Here is a 27,185-nt window from a genome sequence, read left to right as displayed (position 1 = left end):
ACCCATGGAGTGGACCAAGAGATTATGACCTGAACCTAAATTGGGCGCTTAACTGACTGAGCCATCCAGGGGCCCCCTGAGTTTTCTCTCTTAAGCTTAATTTTGAATCTGTTCTCAAATGAGCCTGACTTAGGTGTTGGGGATCCTTTTAAGCTGCCTTCCATGTCATCCTTCTAGCTTTAGACCTGTTTTATGATAAAAAATAGGATGTTCCAACCCCCTCCCTCCAAAAGGCATTATTAGTTTCTGTCATTTTGTTTTCCACTGCTAGAATTTCTGTGTGATTTTTTCTTATATTTTACATTTTTCTGTTAAAATTACTTATCTGTTCTTGCTTGTTATATACTTTTGCCATCAGAGAGTTTAATCAGAAAGCGACTGGGTGGCTCGGTCAGTTAAGCATCTAACTCTTGATTTTGGCTCAGGTCATGATCTCACCATTTGTGAGTTTGAGCCCCATGTCAGGCTCTGTGCTGACATTGTGGAGCCTGCTTGGGATTCTCTCTCTCTCTCTCTCTCTCTCTCTCTCTCTCTCTCTCTCTCCCCCTCTCTTTCTGCCCTTCCTGCGTGTGATCTCTCTCTCTCAAAATAAATAAACAAAAAGTTATGGTTTAATATGTTAACCAACTCAACAATTCAATTTATTTTAAATTCTCCATCAAAAGTTTCTCACATTTGTGTCATATCTGACTATATTTCTTTTGATTGTCTTGTCTTAAGGGTGTTTATTCTTCTAGCCTTTTGGCATGCCTTTTGTTGAAAGATACACATATCATATAAGACTATACAGAGTAAAATACATGGTTTCTATGATTGGAAAGGGACCCGGTTTTCTTTCTTCTGGATGTAGGAGTTTGCATTAATCAAGTGAAGACTTGGGGTTGGTTAGAGTTTTTACTATTTCCATGGTTAGCTACAGTGCACATTTGGTTTAGTGTGAGGGCTGTTTGCCAAAAGGTTTTTCTCAGTGTCTGATCCACCCACAGTTTTCGATCTTCCTTTGTCGTATCTCAGAAAATATCTGTGTCTTGTAGCTCTCCCATTAACATTTATCTATTACTTTTATTCAGTAATTGTTTGCTTGAAGGCAACAGGGAGTTGTGCTCTGCTGCTCTGATTGAGCCTCAAGCGTTAGACAGGAACTGAACCCCTGGGTCCTGACATGGTCCTCACAAGTACTCCTGTTCTTCTTTCAGGTCCAGATTGGACCCAGCACATACTCAACCTCCCCTCCACTGGTGGAGTTGCTTTTACTTTTATTTTTTCCCTTGTTCCTTTCTTCCAGTTGTAATAAATTCTCACCACCCTCCTAAGGATAAGATTTTCTGTTGCTTTTTCCTGTCACAGATTCAAAAGTTTGTCCCACAGGTCAGATGAGGGAGAAACTGGACAGCTTCATTTCAGTGTGGCTGCCGTTCCCCTCCCCCAGGTCTGTGCCTGGAGTCAGTTTTTCTCAGGATTATCTCCAGGCTTCTCTCCAGCACCTGGTAAGTTTCATCAAGCGAGAGGGTATCACTTGGCCCATATATTTGGTCTCCAAGAGCTTCCCACTTTCTCATTAGCCTGCACTCAGCCTCTTTCAATATGTTTTTAAATTTTCTTATTATCTGAAAGACATTGCTTTCGCAGAAGCCAGTGTTTGCACCTCCTCTTTCCCTGAAGGTACTTGCTTCTCCTGAGGTTTCCCTGCAGGTACTTGCTTCTTCTTGTGGTGCAAATTCGTATCTCTGAAAGTTCCTTTAAAAATCACACACTTGTATCTAACTCACCTTTTTTTCTCTTTCTTTCTTTCTTTCTTTCTTTCTTTCTTTCTTTCTTTCTTTTTGAATTTTTTTTGTTTTTGTTTTTGAGAGAGAGAGAGACAGAGTGCAAGTGGGGAAGGGGCAGAGAGACACAGAGACACAGAATCCAAAGCAGGCTCCATGTTCCGGGCTGTCAGTATAGAGCCTGACCCAGGGCTCACAGAGAGAAAGATCATGACCTGAAACTTCTTTTCTTAAAAAATATTACAAGGTAAATACTTTTCATGTGTGCAGAGACTGTTATCGTTCTGTCACCTCTTTCTCTCCAAAACACATACTTGTATTCATCCCCCTTCTTTCTGGGTGAATTTTCTTTCTTTCTTTTTTTAATGCTAGGTACAAGCTTTCCCAGGCTTTCTTGTGGTTAAGTATGTCTTACTAACTCGATAAGAGGGTGTGCTATTTATGTAATATGGAATTTCCAGGAAATCTCTTAAAGATGGATAGAAGCAACACGTCTTCCTTTCAGTTCCTGCTCATTGGAATACGGAAACAGTAGCTGGTTCTCAGGCAGCCATCTCAGACCTGAAACTGCACACTAAAGATAATGGAGCAGAAAGAAGAACCTAGGTGCTTGATAGTGATTATGGGGCTGCAATACTAGGTCTAAATCTTCTATTTTGCACTTCTATATGTGAGAATTTTATAAGTCATGTTTGAGTCATTTTTAAAAATGTAGCCAAGGGGCATCTGGGTGGCTCAATCGATTGAGTGACTTGGGCTCAGGTCATGATCTCACGGTTCGTGGGTACAAGCCCCACATAAGCCTCTGCACTGACAGCTCAGAGCCTGGAGCCTGCTTCAGATTCTGTGTCTCCCTCTCTCTCTGCCCCTCCCCCACGCACTCTCTGTCTCTCTCTCTCAAAAATAAATAAACATTAAAACTTTTTTTTTCAATGTAGCTGAAAATTTTCTAACAGATACGTCATGTTGTTATTTACTTTTGTAAGCTCATAGTAAGTGTCTATGAAACATTAATTATGTAAGATGTATATTTACCATTTGCATAAGCTATTTGCAAACTTTTATTGGATATTTTCTGCTATCAGTTACTCAATAAAATAAATATTTTTGGAATTAATATAAAAGCACCTATAATCTTTTCTGCATTATTTCCTAGATAGATTGTCTGAAATGGAATTATAGGTCAATAATCCTCATCTGAAACTGGGTGAGATGTATTTCAGAATTGAGAAGTTTTTGTATTTTTGAAAAATAACACAGTGTTTATATTATATATTAATGACCCTGCTGGTGGGGTTTGAGACAGCATACTCTTGTGAAATACATTTGTATTTCTACAGTAATATATTTAAAGAGTTATACTAAGCAGATCTGGTTTGCTGACAAATGATCTAAGAAAAAACTTGTTTCTCAGAGATTTTTGGATTTTGTAATTATGCATGAGCTTTTTATTTGGTCCAGTTTATGAGTGAATTTTGTAGACTGTTATTAAATATGTGTTCCATTATTTTCATAATATTAAACATCAATATGATTATATGTTTGTAATAATTTTTTCAGAAGCATGAACCAATATAATCTTTTGTTAGCAGTGTATGAATAGTAATTTCACTGTAGCATTACCAGTGCTAGTATTTTTTTATCCTCTTTTTCCAAGGTGAAAAAGGATATCTCATTTTTTTTCATTGTATAATTCTGTGATTGCTAGTAAGTAATGATTATTTGCAGTTCCTATTTTGTAATTAACTAACCCTTTGTGCATGCCTCTTGATTGCTACTTTTGGGATTTTAACATTTTGAGTGACCTTTAATATGATATTTTTCAAATAATTGTTCTGGTTTATTCTTTTTATTTTAAATCATTTTATATCATTTAAAAATATAGATATCAAATGCATGAAGCTTTTTGTCATTTTTCCCTTTGGATTAGAAAACTTTCCCACAAAGGAGATTTAGAAGTATTTACACAAGTTTATTCTAAACTTTTAGTTCTGGTTTAAATTGCACCCCAATAATTTTTAACTGCTTCAGCACCATTAATTTTATATTTTTCACCAACCTCACACATCTGTAGTGTTTGAATTACAAATAAAATTGTATTTATTTATTTATTTATTTATTTATTTATTTATTTATGTTTATTTATTTTTGAGAGAGAGAAAGCATGAGCAGGGGAGGGGAAGAAAGAGAGGTAGACACAGAATCAGAAACAGGCTCCAGGCTCTGAGCTGTCAGCACAGAGCCTGACGAGGGGCTCGAACTCAGAAATGGTGAGATCGTGACCTGAGCCCAGTTGGATGCTCAATGGACTGCGCCACCCAGGCACCCCACGTATAAAAAAATTATATGCACAAGAGTAAAGAGACAACCTGCCGGTGATACGTCTTGGTCACCTTTGTCAGAGAGAATAACCAATAAAGTATAGGAAGTATTTCTGATAGCCACGTACTTCTCCCCACCCCATGCTTCTCCCAGGAGATATGGTCCATAAGTACGGGGCCCATTAGAGAAAGCATGTTTCACTGCTGGAACACGAGTATTTAATAAATTGCTCCTTTTTGTTTCCAGTGTTAAAAAGAAAAGCCTTATCCTAGAATGTGAAACACTGTATAATCATTGTCTCCTGTGTGTACAGGAGACCAAAATAAATTCTGACATATGTAAAGACTTGGGGAATATTATGGTCTGAGTTGTGGGCAAATGGAGGCTATTTTTAATTTATTTCCATTGATTTTTTAAATTGGCTTTTTAATTATTATTTATTTTTATCCACTGATCCTAAATTGGTCTTTCAAATTGATCAATAAATTGATTTTTAGAATTCTCTGGTGGGCCACCAGTTGATAAAGTTAACAAATCTTAACTAACATCAAGAACTAAAGGAACACTTGGTGGATATTTGAAATAATATAGTAAGCTTTAGGCAGCAAAGTATGAGAGATTTCTTATAGCTTGTAGTTGTCTCATTATGAACCCAAACTGCTGATGATAGAAAGCTTCTTTGTATTATATATCACTTAGAATTAAACTTTTACTAAATAAGTGCTAGAAAAATGAAAGTGTGCTATGTTGAAATTTATTTAGGTTATTTTCTTATAAAATATTACATGTAAAATGGATATTACTAAAGTAGTGTAATCTGATTCCATACACTCAGTAAAAACCAATTTTTCATTCCATTCCTTAGCAAAAAGAAGCCAGAAGTGCCAGGTTTAATCCAACATAAGTGACTTTTATTATTAAAGGAGTTTAAACTTCAATAAAATGAAACTATTAAATAGATTAAGAAACAAGTTATGACTCAAATCTCATTTAAGGGTAGACAAGTGCTTCAAGTTACATACTTAAACTAGTTCATCTATTTCTTACCAGGGGCTGGGCTCGCCTATTCATTTCCTTTGCAGCTACCACAGAAATCATAGCTAAACAATAAATTGTAGTTTAGTGTCTCTTCGTTACTATCAATCCCATCATTTTAAGCAAAGCACTATAAAAAATTGGAAATATTCCAATGCCCATGAACATTGTAGAATCAGTTTGTGTTTTATCTCATATGACACAAGTAATTGAGTAAAATACCTCAGCTAAAGGAACTATTAAATTTCTCCCTCAGTGATTCTTTAATTTCAACATGTATCATTTGGTTATTTGTCCATCAAAGCTATGTAAGTATGGTCTTAGGCTCTCTGTTCCTGGATCTAAAGTGTTTGCTAATAATAGGTAAAATGTGAGAGAAGAAAATCTGTGGCAGGCCAGTGGATTGGAAGAACCAGCTGATCCTGTTACTTATAGGGCTGTACTCCTGAGCTGGACTTGGCATATAAATAATGGGTAGGCTATATAATATATCGAATAATATCTACCAAATAGTTTTGACAGTTCTCCAACACATGGCTTAACTGTCATCTTTATGAGTTCTTATGATACCAAAGAGCAACAGCAGTACAAAAATAATAAACAAAATTGAGGGGTGCCTGGGTGGCTTAGTCGGTTGGGCATCTGACTTTGGTTCAGGTCATGATCTCATGGTTTGGGAGCGTGAGCCCTGCATCGGGCTCTCTGCTGTCAGCATAGAGCCCGCTTCAGATCCTATGTCCCCCCCTTCACTCAGCTCCTCCCCTGGCTTGCACTCTATCTCTCAAAAATAAACAAACATTAACAAATTAATAATAAAAATGAGGCTTTTAATCATCATCTCCAAACAGGATGATTTTTGGGAATTGAGGTCATAATAAGATGAAACATTATTTAAATGACAGATGTCTTGGTATAATACAGATATATATTTGCCACCTACCACTAATTTTATGACCATCAGTTTGAACTTTTCATGCACACTCAGCAAAACAGTTTGAAAAGAAAGATGAAAAATTTTAACATTCAATTTCTGACACCATTTTTACTTTGCTCCTAGATCTATTTGTATTCATTCATTCATCTTCATTCACTCTTGATCTAAGCAAAACACAGAGCTTTTCATATAGAAGCTTTTATAAAATGACATTTAATATACTAACTGTATCATTTTTTTCCTGGAAGGAAATCTGTACCAATATAAGTAGCATAAACCAGTAAGTTAGCTTCTCTCTGAAAACACAGCTACTCTAAGAATGTCAGCATGTACAATGGCACCAGAAAGACAAGTTGTTTGCTATCAAGGTGTGACAGCAGCACCATCTAATTTTCTGTAACAAAGCTAACCATTTACTCCCAAGCAAATACCAAATCAAGTTACTACAAAATTTTATATTTGAGACATAAAAACTTAAAAATTTGAACAAATTATTATATATCAACACAGAATTATAACATTTATACCTAATTCATGTTTATAAAAATGATTCTTGGCATATATCTAATGATAAGAAAATAATGACTAGAAAAGAGAAGAACTCGCTAATTGAAAAAAAAAGATCAGTGTCGATATAGAGACATCATGTACTGTGATCATTACATCTTTTAAATTTTTTTCTGTATTTTTACCTTATTAATATTCAAGATTTTTCTCCTCATTTCTTTCATTTGACAAAACATTTTTGAGAGTCTAGATCTAAGGTAACACATTTGGAAAAGAGAAATAAAGGCATGGTGTATTCAATATTGTTGCTCTGTAATGCATTACTGGAAACCTAGTAAGTTAACAAACGTTTCTTACTTCATTGCTTTGGGTCAAGAATCTGGACATAGCTTAGCTGAGTGCCTCTGTCTCAGGTCTCTCATATGGTTGCAGTCAAGCTGTGGGGATGGAGTTGTGGTTTCTTTTGAAGGTCAACTTCAGGGAGGATCCACCTCCAAGCTCCCCATGTGGTTGTTGCCAGGTCTTTGTCCCTATCTTCGTGAGGCTGTCCATGGGGCTGTCTCATAGCAAGGTGGTTGTATTCCCCCAGGGTCAGTGACCCCAGACAGTGAGAGTGTGCCCAAGACAAAAGCCACGAGTCTTCTTATAACCTAATATTACTTCTGCCGTACTTGGTTCATTAGAAGCAAGTAAACAAATCCAACCCACTATAAGGGTAAGAGATTATACCAGCGCATGACTACTAGAAGGTAGGGCTCATTTGGGATCACTCATTTTAGAAGCTGTCTTCCTTTAAGGAACTTATCCTATAGATATTTTTAACTTCAGATATCTTGGTAAGTTAACGTACTATGTTCATAGCATAATGTTTATTTAATGAATGAAGTAATGAATGAGTAGATATTTTATACTACAGTAACTTTTTATAGCAAGTATCACATATTTCTTACGGAGATTAGTTCCTGCAATATCATATGCAGATTTTCTTTTAATAGTTCCATTTCCAACATCTTCCTTAGCTTTCAAAAATCATACCACACTAGCTACATAGGAAGGAAAGAGCAGAATGCTAAACAGAGAGTGCTGTAAAACAATTTGTCCTCTTTCATTTGTATGTAAGCTTCCCACTCCATTCTAGTATGGTTGGATAATTTAGAGAAATATTAGTTTGTTTTCATTCTTCTGATTTTCCCTTTTCCCAGATAATCAGATATCTTTTAATTTATTACCTTGGTATGTTGGGGAGAATGGAAGTTGTAAATGGAAGGAAGTTGGATAGGCGTGTTTAGAGGATATGCTGGGGATAATGATTGACACTAATTTCTCATCTGTATAGAAGGTTGTGAACTTGTAGTATGATATGTATTGACTAAAATAATAAAGAAATTTGATATTTCTTACACATATGAGCTGTGGTTTCATGTTCATATCTACTTATTGAGCTTTAAAATTGGACCTTACTTAACTTTCCAAGAATGGGACTGTAATAAAAACAAGTGAGAATTCTAAACATTGATTCTATACCATAAAGCTAGTTTGGAAAAAAGAAGTTTCGGCTCCAAGAATCATTTAAAAAACATGAAGTTACTCTCTTCATTTTTTTAACTTATAAAAAAGTCCTTGTTTTTTTGTAAAAGTTTATATGTTTACTATATTAAGTAGCATTCTAAGCGTGTGATGTGAGGATGGTATTTTTTCTGAAAATATGTCAGTTTCCTTCCTGTGGGAATTTTTTTATTTTTTATTTTTTAATCTTTTTTATTTATTTATTTTTTCAATATATGAAATTTATTGTCTAATTGGTTTCCATACAACACCCAGTGCTCATCCCAAAAGGTATCCTCCTCAATACCCATCACCCACCCTCCCCGCCCTCCCACCCCCCATCAACCCTCAGTTTTTTCTCAGTTTTTAAGAGTCTCTTACGCTTTGGCTCTCTCCCACTCTAACCTCTTTTTTTTTTCCCTTCCTGTGGGAATTTAATAAAGCCTGACCTGGGAATTAGAGTTGACTTAGCAATACTGTTGTGTTCTAAGATTTTTACTTAAATATTGTATATACTTTTCCATATAATCACAGCAATTGTAATTTTTTGCTGTTGGATGGCAATTCAACAATTTCAGGTGCTGGGTTTACTTTAAATCTCTCCCGCTGCTGGATGTTTTATGGTGTGGAATTTACTTTGAAAGCGTCAATCAGTAGGGCTGCCTGGGTGGCTCAGTTGCTTAAGCGTCCAATTTTGGCTCAGGTCACTATCTCACGGTTTGTGGTCCAAGCTCCACATCGGGCTGTGTGCTGATAGCTCAGAGCTTGGAACCTGCTTTAGATTCTGTGTCTCCCTCTCCCTCTGCCCCTCCCCTGCTCATGTTGTCTCTCTTTCTCAAAAATAAATAAATATTAAATTTTTTTTTTAAAGAAAGAAAGAAAGTATCAATGCATGAGGAAGGGAAGTGTGAGTGTGCTTGGTCAGATGTCAATCTTTAAAAGTTTCTGAGAACAATTTGAATATAGCATGTTTTGGTAGGTGGATTTTTTTCCTCAAATAATTTTTTCTGTGATTGTGTGGATTTAATTTACCTGATCTATTTTTTTGGCTCACGCAGTATGAATTAAGGAAAGGAGACATTAAATCTCAGATACAATGAAAATGAAAATACTGTAGGTTTCTTCTTGATGTCAAATCTACCCTTAGATGAAATTTGTCAGTGAGAAATTGGAAAAAGAATTATTACAGGAAGTATAGATACATATCAAAGATAAATTTGAACATAGATCTCCACAAGATATTCCATAAAAAGCTATCTAAACTTGGTTAAATATAAAACAAATACTTTCCAAGGAAGAAATGATTTAGCTTTTATAAGATTTGCTCTGCCCAAGGATCTCTCCAATAAGTGTTCTGTTTTGAAAGTCTCTGAAATGTACTCAAAGGAGTGATGGATATTAAGAATTCTGTTGACCTTTTCCTAATCATTAATAATGTCAATGGCTAATTCAAAATACTAAGGAGAATACCATCTAATTAAAATCAATAAAATTAAAGCTAATTATTAATACACAAGTTACAGTACAGTCAACACTTGCCTCCTAGGTGGCCCTCATGAAGCAAGCATATGTCTCTTTCTTTTTTTTTTATTTAAAAATTTTTTTAACGTTTATTTACTTTTGAGACAGAGAGAGACAGAACATGAAAGGGGGAGGGTCAGAGAGAGAGGGAGACACAGAATCTGAAGCAGGCTCCAGGCTCTGAGCTGTCAGCACAGAGCCCGAAGCGGGGCTGGAACTCACAGAGTGCGAGATTATGACCTGAGCCCAAGTCAGACACTCAACCGACTGAGCCACCCAGGCACCCCTGTCTCTTTCTCTTTGTATTCCCAGCCCAGAGAAAATACAGGACATGTAACAGGCATCAGATAAATGTTTAGTGAATTCAGGGAGTAAAACTGACACCACAGGAGACCCAAATCTTAAAAGTCACAACTGCTATTTCTGAGATATTTCCATTTCCCTACAAATACAGGGTTCTGCATTTTAGAGGTTTTATCCCATTTAATTGTCTCTGATGTGGAATAGGTATCATTAAGCCATTGTTCTACATGCAATAAAAATATAATGTAATTCTTTATAAGTTTATTAGGAGACTAGGGGTTGGGACATAAAATTATGCCATCATAATATATAGATAAATCAAATATGGATAAATTCAGAGTAAATAGTACTGAATAGGTGGCAGAATGAAATTACTTACTTAACCTTGTACAAGAAATTTCACTGTTTAGAAATTACTTCCCTTCTCTTAGATTTGATTCAACCAAATTAGAACTAAACTCTTTTAGAATTGCATATTTGCTTTGCACCTGCAGAGCAGACATGCATGTGGATAGCCAGACCTTGACAAAAGGTCAAGAACTAAGCTCTGAGGCGCCTATTCCGAACATTAAATCCATTAACCTGATAAAGTCAATATGAAAGTGTGGTCCTTGTTTCTGTGTCTCAAATGAAAAATAAAATCTGAATGCAAAAACAGCTATCAAAGAAAATTTCAACACAAAGACACTTGTAATATCAGGATTTAAAATTCACTTTATTTTGAAATATTTGTTTTTCCAAACATGGGCCTAATACAGAAATCCTAGCACTACCACTAATATTAATATTATATTACAAGAAGAGATGCATGGAATGGAAATATTATTGGTGTGTACAGATCTCATGAAGATCTTTCCATGGGTTAATCATTTCTTTAAACATTTGTGGAAAAAGCTAAAAAAAACCATTATTTTCTCTTTAATAGAAAATAGTGGCTACCCACTTCTCTATACCATATTTAACTACATTATGTAAGTGGATGAACACTCAGTTCATTTTGGGTAGCTTAATGAAATGGAGTTCTGTCAGGAAACATTTAATTAAAACATGATTATGACACTATTACAAAGATACTAAGGCAGTCTTAGTACATTTTTTTTTTGAATTATTCCTTGGAGATATAATAGGAATTCCTCTTAAAGGTTTTTATCTCAGATTCAGATTACCTACATTTAAACTCCCCCTTAATAAGGCATCAATATGAGAAAATAGTCTTACAGTGGGCTACATACTTTTTCTATCATGTTCATTGTCCTCCATGTTAAAGATAGGAAAGGCAAGGGAAAAGAGAGATGGGTTCTTCCACACCATGTTTTAAAACCCCTTCTTCAAAGAAAATAGCACAGACACAGAGTCAGATATATATTGTTCCCTATGAACTGAACTAAACCTATTTTTTTAAGTATATATAAAATTTCCTTTTCCTAAATCTTCACATCTCTCGAGACCATACTGAAATCTAACATCGGAGCTACAGAAATATGCCTGTCATCCATTCGGCAGTATTTGCTTAAAGCCTATAAACTTTAAAATATGCCTTCAGTTGCCTATGCATTCACCTTGCAAACATTCAGCTGTTCCTTATTGATGAAATATTATTGGATAAAGGGTAAGGAAGATTAACTTCATAACAGTGGCCTACAGATTAACAGATGCAGGAAGAGGCTTTTTTCTCCCTTTTTTCATACACAAATATACAGACATATTCTGTTTACTAGACAGAAAAAAAATAGTCTTAAGTAATTATGAGGGTTTTCCTTTCCTTCACTGCATTTCACAAATCTCAGAAACTGCAGGCTGATGACGTTGTTACTAAGCGTGGACAGAGATGTTAAAAATCTGTGTGGACATTTGTTAAAAACTTTTTGCTACTCTGAAGCACTTCTAGTATCTGCTTTTCAATAAAGGATTATTCTGAATGTGCCTTAAAGATTAGCAAAGCCTTCATCTTCAACCGTTTATTACTTGTATGAATGGGGAGGGAAATTGTACAAAGAGGTTTAACCAGGAAGAGTAGGAAAAAGCTCCAGTGACCTTGAAATATGTGTAGCTTCTACTCAGATTCTATTCTAGCCCTTCTGAATGTGAGTGAACTTCAGTGAAAGAAAATAAGACAATGAAAATTATTTATGCGTAACTAAGGCAGGGAGGCTTCAAAATGATCATTGGTTCTGCTATGTGCCATTGTGCAATAATAATTCAGCCTCACTTGCTAAATCAGGCATCAATTTGTTCAAGCCCTAGCTTTGCCACTTCTTTGGCTCTATGTCCTTGGAGACTTGTTTTATTATTGTCTCTCAATTTCTCATATGCATACTTACTGTAGATTTCTCAGATTTGGGGCTATTGTTTTAAGCACTTGAATCTCATTAAGTCATTTCATTCACAATATGCTAAAATGGAGATAGTATCACTATGCCAGCTTTGCAGACCAGGAACCTCAAACTGCAGTTGTAGGTAAGCTGTGGGTGTCACATAACTGTTAAGTGGACTAGTAGGGATTTGAACCCAAGCAACGAAGTTGGGGCAAAGCATGTGATCTTAACCACTTCATTTACTACTTCTCAAGCTCCTAGGATGGATCTCACATAAAATGAATGCCTAGAGTCAGCCTCTTACACCGGCAATTATGTTTTCTTTTTTTATATTTTATTTAATCACACAAGAAATGAATTAGAAATATCATGGGCCCTCCTATTCTATATTTTGTTATAAGTTAAAACAGTTTACACAATAACAGAATGAAAAGGTAAAATATCTAAAATACCAATCAAAAGTTAGCAGTTTAATCACTGAGTGTATCCAGTGTCTAAAATAAATAATGAAATGGTGAAAATATAAACCGCTAGCAACAATGCCATGACTTTTGAGGAATACTCATGTGTATATCCTGAGATTTGAAAGAGGAAGCCTCGTCTGGTGGAAAGAAGATGCACTGGCATCAAACTGATTAGGCTCCTGGGGTGTCTGGGTGGCCCAGTCGGTTGAGCTTCCAACTTTGGCTCAGGTCATGATCTCATGGTGGTTCGTGGGCTCAAGCCCTGCGTTGGGCTCTGCGCTGACAGCTCAGAGCCTGGTGTCTGCTTCTGATTCTATATGTCTCTCTCTGCCCTTCCCCTACTTACTTTCTGTCTGTCTCTCAAAAAATAAATAAATAAACATTAAAAATTAAAAAAAAACCTGATTAGGCTCTAATCTTAATTTACTAGTTGTGGAACCTAGGAAAATGATATAACCTATGTGAGACTTGGTTTCTTCACCTCCAACACTGGATAAATATTTAACTTTTAAGTAAAACTGATAGATGAGTTGAATGAACAAAAGTCTAGTATGGAATGTAAAGAGCACAGAATTGATCCTAAATAGGTCTTAAAGTCACTAAAATAAACTCACTTGGAATGTCATACATTTCAGTAAACACAAAATGGATATTATGATCTGCGTAACCGTACTTACTTGTCAGAGACGAATGAAAAGCACAAAAAGAAGAAATTGTCCTATGGAAGCCCTACATATCTTTTCTTACATCCTCTCTAGAGCCTCTCTTGTTCTCTTTTCCCTTCTATCACTCTCCGTCTTTCCAACTCCTTTACCTTCTGTTTGAAAACAGAGCACTGCAGAGACTTGACTAGATAGCTGGGGAGTTGATTTGATTGCAACTCACATTGGCTGACTGAAGAGTTCACTCACTACCACACCAGCTGTTAACAAAGTGCCTGGTGCAAGCACAGAGCTTCCTGACTGGTTGCCAGGAAAGACAGAGATGTTCAATAATAACCCTCCTTAATATGGCCCAATTATAAAGACAGTTTGATGGCAAAACAACAGTTTGATGGAAAACTGAGGGCAGTTAATCTGTCCTCAGTTCCGTTGCACCAGAGACAACTTCTTTCTTTCTTTCCTTTCTTGCCTACTTGTCTTTGACCAAATTAATAAGAATTTTCAGGTGTTAAATTAAATACCAGAGGGAGCTGTACAATGCCATCAATATATTTTAGACAATGATGCTGTGATAGTGAAAATGAAATCAAGTAAATGTTTTAGCTCTAGTACTTAGATTCCAAAATAAAAGCACTGCTAGTTTATATCAAATGTTAAATGCACACAATTGGAAAATTGTGAATATTTTTTTATTGCTCCAAATTTGCCATTTCATCCAAAAGTAAAAGTCCCCTAAAGTACGATTTTGTGATTGCAGAAATGAAATATTTCTGGAAAGAAGCACTCTACAAAAAAATATTATGTCCAATTCAGATGTCCAGTGAAAGCAAAATCACCCGTGAAAGAGCAAGCTCTGATGAAAGAGACGCTAGGATGACAGTTAGTGGGAAGTTGGACATCTGAGCACTTCCTGCCAGAGCAAAGTCATTTCTACAAAAGAAATAAAAGGATGCTGTTCGCTATCATTATTTACAGCATCTATGAAAGAGGGGAGAGTGCGCAGACAGAAAGACGCTTACGGGAGGTTTTTTATGCGGGAAGAAAAGAGGGTACATCACTCTCCCTGCCCCATCCTTACCTAATACTCTATCATCCAACCTTTCCCCTTTCTCCCACTTCAGGGAAACACTTCAGGGATGTTGTGAAGGTAAGTCTGGTGCTTTTTCTTTGCTACCAACACATAGTACCAAAAGTGTGTGAGAAGGAAGCTGCATCCTGTAAAGTTGTTTTTCTGTGACTTACAGAAAGCTCCTCAACTTTTTGAATTGAGGCTTAGACCTAATACTTGTAAAAGCTGCACAAGACAGCCCATCTGGCAGTCATCCCACAGGCTCCTGTCACCATGCATCCATTCCGCTCTCTTCAGCCAGCAATAGAAAATGGGCAGAAGCCTGTGTCTGTCTGTCTACTGGGCTGTCTTCATTATGAAGAAGCTGGAAGAATTTCACGTATGAACATAAATCTTTATTGTATCAAAGGGAATATCAAGTTTCAGTCAAAAATAGACTTGTAAGACATCCTCACAAAAGAACTCTGTTGATATTGTATTATTATAATTACAGGAAAATCTAACATAGCCCATGTGGGGTACACATCATCTCATTAAAGGAAAATACATAATTCAAACATTATTTGGGGAATGCTAAAACAACAAAGGAGAAAAATATTAGTAACAATACCATTGAAAGAGGTAGAGCATTATTTAATCTCATCTTTAGTTAGACTAAAGGTATGCTTAATTACGTATTAAAATTACAAGCTATACTGATCACATAAGTCTCTAGTTACATGCGCATCATAAAATTATATCATATAAATCTTTCCAAGCACAAGATCAGCCTTTAGTTGAATTCATGAATAATTAGCTGGGACTCAAGAGTAAAAATAAAATGCCATTCACATTCCTTAAAAAAATAGTTTCTTTTTCTTAAAATAAGTACATCAGCATATAAGTTTTGTTTACTCTTGCAAGTTAAGTGAGACCTGAAGTTCATGTGCAACCAAGTGGAATTTTTTAATTATATAAATCAGTTTGACTACACTGCTCAAGTGTTACATACAGTTATTAAAAGTTTCATTGCATTTGTTTCTCCACATCCTGCTCAATTTTAAGTAGAATTGACAAAAAATACATAGAAATATAAAATGTGATGTTTTTATATACTTCTACATTGTGAAAGGATTGCTACAATCAAGCTATTAACATAACCATCACCTCACAGTTACCACTTTGTGTGTGTGTGTGTGTGTGTGTGTGTGTGTGTGGTTAGAACACATAAGATTTGCTCCCTCAGTAAATTTCAAGTATACAATAGTGTATTATTAAATTTTTTTTTCAACGTTTATTCATTTTTTGGGACAGAGAGAGACAGAGCATGAACGGGGGAGGGGCAGAGAGAGAGGGAGACACAGAATCGGAAACAGGCTCCAGGCTCTGAGCCATCAGCCCAGAGCCTGACGCGGGGCTCGAACTCCCGGACCGCGAGATCGTGACCTGGCTGAAGTCGGACGCTCAACCGACTGCGCCACCCAGACGCCCCTACAATAGTGTATTATTAACCACAGTCACCATGCTATACATTACGTCTTTATTCATCCTGCATAAGTGATACTTTGTACTCTTTGAACAATGCCTCCCCATTCATCCCTCTCCCAGCCCCTAGCAACCACTATTCCACTATCTGCTTTTATGTGTGTGAATTTTTGAGATTCCACATACAAGGGAAATCATGCAGTTTTTATCTTTCTGTGCCTGGCTTATTTCACTTAGAATAATATCCCTAAGTTTCATTCATATTTTTAGTAATGGCAGGGTTTCCTTCTTTTCAAAAGCTAAATGGTACCCGGGCACCTGGGTGGCTCTGTCAGGTGAATGTCTGACTTCATCTCCGGTCCTGAAATCATGGTTTCTTCATGAGTTTGAGCCCCACATCCATCTCTCTGCTTCAGAGCATAGCCTGCTTCAGATCCTCTGTCTCCCTCTCTCTGCCTTTCCCCTTCTTGCACTCTCCCTCAAAAATAAAGAAACATTTAAAAAATAAACAAATAAATGAAGGCTAAATAATATCCATGGTACATATTTTCTTTATCCATTCATCCATCAATGGATAAGTGTATTATTTCCATACCTTGGCTATTGTGAATAATACACTGCAACAAACATGGGAGTGCATATATGTTTTGGAAGAATTTACAGATGAAGCCATCTGGTCTGGAGATTTTCTTGGTTGGGAGGATTTTGATTATTGATTCAATCTCATGTCTCATTATTGGTCTGTTCAGATTTTCTATTTCCTCTTAATTCAGTCTTGGAAGGTTGTATATTTCTAGGAACTTAACCATTTCTTTTAGGTTGTTCAATTTGTTGACGTTTAATTGTTGATAGTAGTCTCTTATGATTCTTTGTATTTCTGTGGTACCACTTGTGATGTCTCTTCTTTAATTTTTTATTTTATTTATTGGAATCTCTCTTTTTCATTTATCTTTTTTTCACATTATGAGTTATGAAAATATATAAATAACAAAAGGAAATGTTGTAATTATGGAATTATTTAGGCATATTATAGACTTCTATAGCTTTATTGTGCAAGGACGAGGAGGATAGATCTAAAATGAACATGAATCTCACCATAATGTAGAACAGATTTTCAAGACTATCAGACAGGGGCTGATCTGACAGGCTTTGATCAGTTAATTCTGGAAAGATGATACCTTTTTTGTAATTATAAAGAGTATCATTTGGACAGAGCATGTACTGAACATTTTTACAAATTATATGTTATTTGGTTCTCACAGTAATCTTAAGAACTCAGTATTATTTCTTTTTAATTTTCTAATGTTTATTTTATTTTTGAGAGAGAGAGAGAGAGAGAGAGAGAGAGAGAGAGAGAGAGAGAGAAACAGAGGTGAGCAAGGGAAGGACAGAGAGAGAGGGAGACACAGGATCTTAAGCAGGTCCAGACTCCGAGCTATCAGCACAGAGGCTCAAACCCAGGAACTATGAGATATGACCTGAGCTGAAGTCAGCACTTAACTGACTGAGCCACCCAAGTGCCCCAAGAATTCAGCATTCGTTATCGACATTTCACAAATGAAGAAACTTAGGTTCAGAGAATTTTTTTTTAAGAGAGAGAGAAGGTGCACACACCCTCATATTCAGAGAATTTTTGCAAATTTAAATTTTTGCAAATTAAAAAGTTCAGAGAATTTTTGCAAATTAACAACCACCATATATCTAGTAAGTTTTATATTAGTATTTAAACCTGAATTTCATCTCTTTATTCCTTAGAACTTGATTATTTTCTTCTCTAAGCAGGAAGCTACTTTTGCCTTTTATATCAGGTGCTGCAATTACCATTTAAATAATATCCATGATAAATCATTTCATTATTTTATTTTGTAATTATTATTATATGTAAGCTTTTTATGTTGTAGACTTGTTTGTAAGTCTCTCTCACACACACACACACTCCATGAGGTAAATATTATGGTTCACCTAGACTGATTCTTTGCTACATCCCCAAAGAGACACTCAGGTTTCCTAATATTTCCATCCTATCTGATATTAAACTAGTTCTAGTCTCTCTGAGTGGGACATATATTTTAGATTGTCTGATATACTATGTACCTATAATAAGATCCAAATCAGCACCAACTTTCTGTCAATAGAAATATTGCTGAGATTTTATGTGTCCCAGCTATTCATCTTTCCCTTGTAGCCTACATGTTACTTGAAAGCCATCTATCAATAATACATTTAAAAGAAAATTTTTATAAGTTAACAATACTGGCCACTACACCTGCATATCATTGAATAACAATGTTCTTTTCTGAATAACTATAAAAAATTTTCTCCCACTCCTACTACTGCACTTTAATTTGTTCTGAAGATGTGGACTGGATAAAAGAGAAAATGAGAGACTTCTTAAACAGACAAGGACATTTCTTCAGTTATAATTTTTCAAATTATATAAAATTCCATGTGAATTTTATATCTCAGTGTTTTTCACCAACCTTAACATTAAGGAAAATTGTAACCTTAATATGTGCATTTCTATTGTAACCAAAATTAGTAAACTGATTAAGTCTAAGCAATACTAAAATATCAACAAGTGAGAAGAGACTTCAAGCTTCAAAAACCTGATCTACAGGCACCTGGGTGGCTCAGTCGGTTGGGTGTCCAACTTCAGCTCAGTCATGATCTCACGGTTTGTGGTTCTAGCCCCACATCCGAGCCTGCTTCGGATTCTGTGTCTCCTCTCTCTCTGCCCCTCCCCAGCTCACACCCTGTCTCTCTCTCTCTCTTTCAAAAATAAATAAAAATTATAAAAAAATTTTTAAACCTAATCTAAGATGATGGTCTATAAACTTTTATTTCCTGAGTTTATAAAAATGGGCTTTTTAAAAAGAAATACATGCATTATTTTACTGAAGTTCTCGTCTTTTTTTCTTTTTTTTTTTTGATATCCATTTATTCCATAAAGAAATCTCTTTGCACGCTTCCCTTCTTAACAAATATGTGACAATCTGTCCCTCAGAGTGTAGAAAATGAAAATAATGTTATATGCTGTCATTCAAAATAAATGTAAAAAAAATAAAAGAAATGAGGTATGATTACAGATCATAAAAATAAGGATTGTTTATATTATTCCAGCTGAGCAGAATGAACCACCTGTTAAACGTCTGTTTTATGTATTATTGTCTTCTTCCAAAGGGAGGATGTCAACATAAGTCAACACCAATCATAATTTGTTTCTAACAAAACACTTATATTATTTTTTGTAAATCTATGGATAACAGAATTGATTCCAGACAGGTTGGGAAGAAATTATCTTTTGCTAATTCTTATACAAAGTTTTGTGTGTGTGTGTGTGTGTGTGTGTGTGTGTATGTGTGTGTGTGTGTTTTCTTTTTCCTTTTCCTTTTCCTTTTCCTTTTCCTTTTCCTTTTCTTTTTCTTTTTCTCTTTCTTTTTCTTTTTTTCTTTTGTATGGAAAGAAGAAATTCCACAAGTTTGGATCTAAATACTGTCTTCCAAATTGATCTCCACAATTAAAGCTATTTTTACCATTGATGTGCAAGGTAGCACAAATAATTATTGTGGATGTACATGTACCTCTAAAGAGAAATTGAAGATTCAGGTAATTAATATGGAATATTATCTATGTATCTCAATTTTTAAAAATCTACTCTTGTGTAACATTAACAAGATGCCAGATAGGAGTTTTCAGCTCTCACCACCCCTTCCCCATAGACACATTAATTTTTGCAACCATTCATAGATGAGAGTACCATTGTGGGAGCCCAGCAGTCCAGCAGACAGGTCCTAGCACATATAGGAGCAAAAAATCCAAGAACAGACATAATGAAGAGGATAGGATGAATAGTTTACTGGCATCATTCCTTCCCTAAGGCAGTACATTTTAGCATCAAGAGAGGAAGCCTTGGCCCGTGATTTCTCACACTGGAGAAAATGAGCACGTAGTGAGCACCCAGTTTTCCCATTTATGTGGGATGCTGCCCAAAAGGCCCAATTCTTTTTGACCCATCCAGAACACTGAGGAGATCAGCATGACTAAATAATTAGGGAAGCTTAAATTAGAGAAAAGAGGTGGGGACCCACAGAAACCAGGGTGCAAGAAACCAAACAAAAGTCTCAATTTCACTAGCCACCTCCTGGTTTTATCAAAAGGCCCAATGACACTTGTAGCACACATAACGCACAGACCCCTAATCCTCATATGCCACCAGCCCTCCATGCATCCCTGCCCTCAAACACTCAGTGTATACCTATCCCCCACAGCTAATACCTGGCCCACTTCACAGAAGGTGTGCTCAAGTCTCTATGGATACTGCACAGCCCTGAACAACCAATGGATCAGAGAATAAACCAAAAGGGAAATCAAAAAGTATCACAAAGCAAACAAATATAGAAACACAACATATCAAAACTTATGGGATACAGCAAAAGCAGTTCCAGGAAGGAAGTTTATAGTGAAAAATGCCAGTGTTAAGAAAAAAGAAAGCTCTGAAATATATAACCCAACTTTATACTGCAAGGGGATAGAAAAAGAAAAACAAACTAAGCAGAAAGTTGGCAGGAGGAAAAAAAATAAATATTAAGGGCAAAATAAATGAAATATAAAGTAGAAAAGCAATAGAAAAGATCAATAAAACCTAGAGTTGTTTTTTTTAAGATAAATAAAGTTGACAAACCTTTAGCTAGACTAACCCAGAGAAAAGGAAGAAGAGTCCAATAAGTGAAATCAGAAATGAAAGAGGAGACATCACAACTGCTAGCACAGAAATACAAAGGATTATAAGAGACTAGTATCAACAATTGTATGCCAACAAATTGGATAATCTAAAAGAAATTTATAAGTTCTTAGTAACATACAACTTTCCAAGACTGAATTATGAAGAAATAGAAAATTTGAACAGACCAAACATGAGCAATGAGATTGAATCACAATCAAAATCCTCCCAATCAAAGCAAGATCAATATCAGATGACTTCATGGATGAATTTTGCCAAACACTTAAAGAAGAATTAATTCCAATACATCTTAAAGTCTTCACAAAAATGGAAAAGTAGAGAACACTACCAAACTTGTTTTATGAAACAAATATAACCCTCATACCAAAGCCAGATAAGGACACAACAAGGTAAGGAAATTATAGGCCAATATCCCTGATGAGCATAGATTGAAAAACCTTCAACAAAATACTAGCAAACTGAATTCAGCAGTACATAAAAAGGATCATACACCAATGTCATGTGGAATTTATCTCTGTGATACAAGGATGGCTCAACACACACAAGTAAATGTGATGTACCACATTAACAGAACGAAATATAAAAATCATGTGATTATTTTAATAGATGTAGAAATAGCATTTGACAACATTTTAAAATGTCCATGCTATCCAAAGTGATCTACAGATTGAATGCAATGCTTATCAAAATTATAGTGGCCTTTTTCAAAGTAATAAAAATATTATTTTAAAATTTATATGAAACTACAAGAGACCCCAAGTAAACAAAGCGATTTTGAATGGGAAAATCAAAGCTAGAGACATCACACTGCTTGATTTTATTTTTTAAATTTTTATTTTTTTAACGTTTATTTATTTTTGGGACAGAGAGAGACAGAGCATGAACAGGGGAGGGGCAGAGAGAGAGGGAGACACAGAATCGGGAAGCAGGCTCCAGGCTCTGAGCGATCAGCCCAGAGCCCGACGCGGGGCTCAAACTCACAGACCGCGAGATCCTGACCTGAGCTGAAGTTGGACGCCCAACCGACTGAGCCACCCAGGCGCCCCAACACTGCTTGATTTTAAACTACCAAAGCTATAGTAATCAAAACAGTATGCTACTGATATAAAAACAGACACAAAGACCAATGGAACCAAAAAAGAGCTTTAGAAATAAATCTACACATATATGGTCAATAAACCTTTAACAAGGGCACTAAGAAAACACAATGGGGAAAGGATAATCTCCTCAATAAATGGTGCTCTGAAAACTGAATATCTACATAAACATGAATAAAAGTGGGCTCATATAACACCACACACAAAAATAACTCAAAATGAAAACCATTAAACTCCTAAAATATACGGAAATATTTTGGATATGACACCTAAAATACAGGTAAAAAAAAAAAAAGCCAAAATAAACAAGAGACTAAATGAAATTAAAAAGATTCTGTAAAGAAAAGGAAACAATAAAAAAAATAAAAATCTACTTGCAGAATGGGAGAAATATTTCCAAAGCATACATAATAAGCAGTTAATGTTTACTACATATATATATATATATATATATATATACATATATATATATATGGAACTCCTGTAACTCAATAGCAAAACAAGGCAAAACCAAAACCAAATAGCCTATTTAGAAATAGGCAAAAAACCTAGACAGATACTTTTTCCCAAAGAAGACAGAAATGTGTAACAGGTATATCAGGTGATCAAAAGGTACAAACTTCCAGTTATAAGATAAATAACTTCTGAAGATGCAGTGTACAGTATAATGGCTAAAGCTAGTACTAAATAGTGTATTTGGAGGTTACTAAAAGAGTAGATTTTATTTTTTAAGTTTACTTATTTTTTTTTTTTTTATTTTTTTTTTTTTTTCCTCAACGTTTATTTTTTATTTTTGGGACAGAGAGAGACAGAGCATGAACGGGGGAGGGGCAGAGAGAGAGGGAGACACAGAATCGGAAACAGGCTCCAGGCTCTGAGCCATCAGCCCAGAGCCCGACGCGGGGCTCGAACTCACGGACCGCGGTGACCTGGCTGAAGTCGGACGCTTAACCGACTGCGCCACCCAGGCGCCCCTAAGTTTACTTATTTTGAGAGAGAGAGAAAGAATGTGCCCGTGAGCAAGGGAGAGGCAGAGAGAGAGAATCCCAAGCAGGGTCTGTGCTGTCACCCTGGAGCCCATGAGGGGCTCAATGTCGTGACCATGAGATCATGACCTGAGCCAAACAAGAGTCAGATGGCTAAGCCACCCAGGCACCCTGAGAGTAGATCTTAAGAGTTCTCATCACAAGAAGAAAAATTGTAACTATGTGAGGTGATGGATATTAACTGAGCTTTTAGTGGTAATCATTTTTCAGTGTGTACATACATCAGATCATTACACAATATTAATATCATTTATGTCTCCATAAAGCTGGAAAAAAATTTTAAATGAAAGTGATAAGATTGTGACACAGAGAGGGGCCATGGGATTTTCCTCTGAGCCTCCTCACATTCTGGAGACAGAAACAGTATGATTTTCTGACAATTACCTAGTGCTTTATAAATGAAAAAGGATGTATTATGGTAAATGCAAAGATATTTACCAATTCTAATTTGAGAGTCACTCTAATTTTATTCTTTCTTACTTTCTAAAATGGTATATTATGAAAATAAACACAAATGGTTGGTAGCTATAATTCTTTATCTGCTTGTTCTTATTAACCAACCAAGAACAAAACTAAACTACAAGGAACTCATGACAAATAAAATATTCATGGAAATTTTGGAATATCTCCACTAGTTGAAGGATAAATTGTAAAAGGATGGTTATATCTTCATACCTCATAACTGGTTTATATTTTCGCAAGTATTTAACTTGATTTCATTATAGAATAAACATAATTTCTGCTAATTTCTAAAGAGATATTATTTCATCTGTGTATGGCTATGAGAAATATTAACAAAAATAATACATTAGTTTAAAGAACAAGGCAAATAAAACATGGTTCTGCTCTGAATAAATTTGAAATCCAGGACAGGGAGGCAAGCAAATACAACAGAAAAAAACAAAACAAAACAAAGTCAAAACACTACACAGAGATATAACCTCACACCTGTTAAGATGACTATTATAAAAAAAAAAGAGAGAGAGAGAGAGAGATGAGATTAGGAGAGGGAATCCCTGTGCACTGTTTATGGAAATATAAATAGGTACAGCCATTGTAAAAAACCCTATGGTGGTTACTCAGAGGATGAAAAATAGAACCACCCCAGGATCTAGCTATCCCCCTCCTTAATACATGCCTAAAAGAAATAAAATCAGTATCTCAAAGAGGTATCTTCTCTCTTCTGTTTTTTTGCAAACTTTTTTCACAATAGCAAAGTTATGAAAATAACCTAAGCATCTATTGATAGATGAATGAATAAAGAAAATGTAGTACAGAATGGTATGCTATTCACATAAAGAGAAGAAAATCCTGCCATTTGTGACAACATACATGAATCTGGATGATACCAGGCAAAGTGAAATAAGCCAGACACAGAAAGAAAAGATAGTGAATGATAACACTTACATGTGGAATCTAAAAAAGTTGAACTCAGAACCAGAGTAGAATGGTGGTTGCCAGGGGCTGGGTGGTGGGAGAAACGGGGATATATTGGTCAAAAGGCAGAAACTTTCAGTTATAAGGTGAATAAATTTTTGCGATCTAAGTACATCATGATGATTTTAGTTAATAATATTGGGTTGTATATCTAAAATTTACTAAGATGTAGATCTTAAGTGTTCTCACCACATTAAAAAAGAAAAGGGTGCCTGGATAGCTCAGTTAGTTAAGTGACAGACTCTTGGTTTCAGCTCAAGTCACGATCTCACAGTGAGATGGAATCCCATGTAGGACTCTGCACTGTCAGTGCAGAACCTGCTTGGGATTCTCTTTCTCCCTCTCTGTCCCTCTCCCACTAGTGCACTTTCTCTCCCCCTCTGTTTCAAAATAAAAAATAATAATAATAAAAAAGGTAAATATGTGAGATGATGGATGTGTTAATTAACCTAATTGTGGTAATTATTTCACAACATATACAAACATTAGACCATCATGTTGTACCCTTTAAAAAATAAAAATAAACATTTCACCATGCTTATAGTCTTTGTTTTTCTGTCATCAATTGTAATTCTCTTCCAAGCTTCCATTCTCATATCCTTCAGCAACCCAGCACAAAACATTTAAATGAAACTCAACTTTGTTTTGTTGTTTGAACATTAAATTATTTTATATTTAGGTCTCCTGATCTAGAATTTAGTAGACAAAAAGAGGATTCTTTTAAAGCATTTAGAAAGTGGAAAATACAGTCAATTAAAAAAAATAACGTAAGGCAAAAAGAATATGGGAACTCCACCTCTTTTAAGCTTTAATTTCCACTTTTATTTCCACTATATTTATTCAGAAAATTTAGATGGTTTTACTTTTTTACTTTCAGCCACTGAATCATTATTCAGGAAGCAAAGTGATTGTTATAAAGGAGCACAAGAAAGAAAGTATGGCTGGGTAAATAAAAAGGTTGAGAAAAAAATAGATAATGGAAGCAAAAGAATTATATCAGTTCAGTGGCTAACAGGAAGAATGTACAGAAATGTAGTCATGAAAGGGAGACAAAATTTGGAGGAAAAATGAAATGAAAATTTTTTCCAATTTGAGAAAAAAATGAGGGAGTGATGAAATATTATAAAAGTTTCCAGACAGTCTTTTACTAGTTCATTCATTCATTCCTTTATCTCTTTACCCATAATTTATTCACCTATCCCTTATATTATGAAATAACTATACTTTAGAAAAATATTCAAGTGTAGGAAGAAAAAATGTTTCTTTGGAAAATTATGCACTGTCTGGAACATATCCTGCCAGGTTATCTGCTGCTGTCTCTACAGGAATGGTTTTATAACTGTAAATTTAGAGAGTCAGTAACAGTGCCAGATAATTCTTGCTCGTAAACCTCTAATTCTGTCCAATGGAGGTAAAATTGACTTCCTTCCCCAGCTATAGATATTTTCCTATTCATTTCAATATTCTGGATTTATAATGTTCCTGTTGTTTGGATTCTCCTTTGGATTGGTTTTAATACATTACCAATTTCATCATTAGTGAGTTAAAAATTTTTAACTTGTGTTTATTTTTATATGTATGATAGTCATGGTTTACTTACCTTTGAAAATTGTTTTTTTAACAGTCCTCTTATTTTGTAAATATTTTGCAGTTAAAATTTTCTTTGGGGAAGAAAGGGGTCAGTGGTAGCAGTTATATGACCATAACATTCTGTGTGGGAATTTAGTACTTTAATTCTAACCTCATGCCTTATTATGACTAAGAATGGATGGTTTCTTGAATTTAGTAGTTATCCGTATCTTGGTTGTTTACATTTTGAAGTAATCAATTAATATTCCTTTTATCAAGAAGGATATGAACATAGGGGGACAGTTGGATTCCATGGTACAAAGATTTCATATTTTATTTCCTAAAGCCAGAAAACATCTTCCAACTAAAGAAGTAAATCTCTGTGTTTCTCAGCGTCTTCCATTCGTTCTGATTTCTCCCATGTCCCTGTAACCTTAGCTAGTTGAGAACACCACTTACATCTATCTGTATACCACAGAACCATCTGACTATTCCCTAGCCCTTTGCCTGAGGAAAGACTAGTATTATCCTTTATAGTTTCCACTTTTATCTTTTATGAAGACTTGCTTAATGTTAAAGGCAACTCCTAGAGATATCTATATTTTCCAAAAATACTCAATGTTCATATTACAAATTTTATAGGAATCATAAGCCCTCACTTCACTGTATTTAAAGTGTAGGGTCAACCATAATTTTATAGTTATATTATTTTGCAAATAAATGAGTATTCTGACAATTTGCCTGTGTTGATTCCATTATAAAATTGATTTTGTCATGATGTCAGTAAAGTTACAAGAAAAATGTAAAAGAGATGAGAAATAGAAAAGGAGGAGAAGGAGAGGAAGGGGAAAAAGAATGATCAGAAAGGAGAAGGAGAAAAGAAATGAAGGAAATAGGAAGGAAGGAAGGTGGGAAGAAAGGAAGGTAGGAGTGAAGGAAATAAGGGGGGGGAGGAGGGAAGGGAGGGAGGGGAGAAGGAAGGAAGACTTTCTCCGCTGCTCTGTGAGTAAAAGAAAGCAAATTCACTCATCATTTTAAATCCAGAGGGAATTTCCTTCTGGTGGTTTATAATTGGGTCAAAGATTTGGTTATCATTTAAAAAATTACTTTAGGCAGGGAGATTCAGTATCTGAAATTAATATAGTTAGAGCTTTTAGAATAATAAAGCTTTTTTAGAAAAATCTTTATCCATTTATAATAAATACATTAGTAATTTGTGACCTGTAGGACTAAACACTGGTTCCTGATTGAAACACACTATTATATTGTTTAACTTCAAAACTGCTGAAAAAGAGAGAAAGAAGTACATTCATAAGTACATATTGAGTGTTGTATTATTGATTCAGTTCATAGACACTCTTGTATCTAACTGGCTTTCATCTTGTTTA

The sequence above is a fragment of the Prionailurus bengalensis genome, chromosome B2 (assembly GCF_016509475.1).
Source record: "Prionailurus bengalensis isolate Pbe53 chromosome B2, Fcat_Pben_1.1_paternal_pri, whole genome shotgun sequence".
NCBI classification, from domain to species: Eukaryota; Metazoa; Chordata; class Mammalia; order Carnivora; family Felidae; genus Prionailurus; species Prionailurus bengalensis.
This window is presented reverse-complemented; position numbering follows the sequence as displayed.